Here is a 2,437-nt window from a genome sequence, read left to right as displayed (position 1 = left end):
TTCATCATCTTCATCATCTTCATCATCTTCATCATCTTCACCCTGGGGTGGGACCTTCATACCCGGGGGGGGGTCATATCCCAGGGGTGGGTCCATCCCCTGCTGCTCCAGCACCTCCCAGTGACCCCAGCACCATCTCCCAGTGACCCCAGCACCATCTCCCAGTGACCCCAGCACCATCTCCCAGTGACCCCAGCACCATCTCCCAGTAACCCCAGCCCCTCCCAGTGATCCCAGCACCTCCCAGTGATCCCAGCACCATCTCCCAATGGTCCCACCCCCACCTCCCACCAATCCCACCCCCCGTTTCTCCCCCCAGGATTTACTTGCCCAGCGGCCACTGCTCCGTCCCCCCCGACCCCGAGGTGCCCCCCGGCTCTTCCACCACCTGTGAGTTCTCCAGCTCCTCGTCCCCGGGCTGCTCCGGGATCCTGATCTACTCGACCCGGACCTTCCTGTTGTCCATCCACTTCTCCAACCCCCCGGAGGACAACAAGTCCCCCCGGGAGCTGACCCTGCAGCTCTCCCAGTGCGGGGCCCGCCGGGACGAGCCGTTCTGCTATGAGAGAGCCGGGGGCAAAATGTCCCTCTACCAGACCAACCCGGTCGAGCTGAGGGACCTCTACGAGCAGATGTCGAGGAGGGACTTGGGCCCCGCCACGGAAGGGACCTCGTTCGACCGCGTCGCCCTGGACGCCCGCCTGGAGACGGCCGAGGTGACCCTACGCAACGTGGAGGTGCTGGGCACCATGTCCAACACCCAGAACGCCGTGATCAGCCTGGTGGTGAGGGGATATCTGTAGTTCATGGACAAAACCGGGAGCGAGACCCTCCGTGGGCTGGGAGCTCCTCGAGGACCTCCGGAAGGACGTCGTGGGCACCCCTGGGACCTCAGAGGCACCCGGAGAAACCTCCAGATACCTCCAGGACTCATGGGCATGACCTGGAACCCCATAAAGACCTCTGGGACCCCATAGACACCTCTGGAACCCCCTAGGCACATCTGGAACCCCATAGACACCCTTAGAAACCCATAGAGACCTCTGGAACCCCATAGACATCCCTAGAACCCCATAGCCCCCCCTTGGAACCCCATAGACACCCCTAGAACCCCATAGACCCCCCTGGAACCCCACAGACACCTCTAGAACCTCATGGCCCCCCCGTTTTTGGGATCCCCCCTCAGTTCCACCCCCCCTTTCCCTTTTTGCTTCGCTCAATAAAAGGAGAATTTTTGCCCTTGATCCGCAGAGCCGAAAACCGGGAATTTGGGATCTGGGGGTGGTTTGGGATGGGGGGGTTGGGATTTGGGATTGGGGGTGGTTTGGGATGGGGGGGTGGGATTTGGGATCTGGGGGTGGTTTGGGATGGGGGGTTCAGGAGGGAAGGGCTGTGTCGGGGCGGGGGGGGGGTCGGGTCTGGGAATGGGGTGTGAGCCCAGGTGGGACCCTCAGCCCTTCCCGGGGGGAACTTTATTGGATAAACCAGTTCAACCAGTCCCACCAGTCCCATAGGGAATCACACCAGTCCCACCAGTCCCATAGGGAATCACACCAGTCCCACCAGTTCCATAGGGAATCACACCAGTTAAACCAGTTCGATAGGGAATTGAACCAACTACACCAGTTCAACCAGTCCCACCAGTTCCATTGGGGAATTGAACCAGTTCCACCCCTTCCATTGGGAATTACACCATTTATACCAGTCCCACCAGTTCCCTTGGGGAACTGAACCAGTCCCACCAGTTCCACAGGGAATTGAACCAGTTCCACCAGTTCCACCAGTTCCATAGGGAATCACACATTACACCAGTTAAACCAGTCCCACCAGTCCCAGCTTCCCCCAGATCGGCCCCTCAGGATCACCAAATCTGGGGCATTTTGGGGTCTCTGGGCACCTGATTCTGGAATGACCCCAAAATGCCCCGGCCGTGGGCAGGGAGGGGCTGGGAGGGTTTGTGGGTCGGTGCCGCGCAAATCCCTGATTTCTGGGAATTCCCGGAGCTTCGGGGAGTTGGGAACGGACGATTCCCTTTGGACCCTCCCGGGGCGTCACCGTCAGGGAGCGGCTCCGGGGAGGAGACCCCGGGGGGGGGCGGGGAAAGGGCCGGAACGAGGAAACTCCGGGAGTGAGAAGGTTCCAAAGGTCGAGGGATTCCAAAGGTCGGGAGAGCCCGGATCTGACGGTGAGATTCCCAAGCCGAGGGGATCCCGTGCTGGGATGGGGGACAACATGGACACTCTTTCCCCACAAGAGCCCCGCACGGTGACCATCAAGGTCTCCAATAGGACCCGGAACGACAGCATGGACAGGCCCAGGTGAGGGGTCGGGGGCAGGGAGGACCCCCGGGGTGCCAAAGGGGCGGGTCCGGGTGGGATCTTCATCATCTTCATCATCTTCATCATCTTCATCATCTTCATCATCTTCATCATCTTCA

Source organism: Neopelma chrysocephalum, unplaced genomic scaffold (assembly GCF_003984885.1).
Source record: "Neopelma chrysocephalum unplaced genomic scaffold, ASM398488v2 Primary Assembly neopelma1_96020, whole genome shotgun sequence".
NCBI lineage: Eukaryota > Metazoa > Chordata > Aves > Passeriformes > Pipridae > Neopelma > Neopelma chrysocephalum.
The sequence above is the reverse complement of the archived record's forward strand: the minus strand, read 5'-3'. Positions refer to the sequence as shown.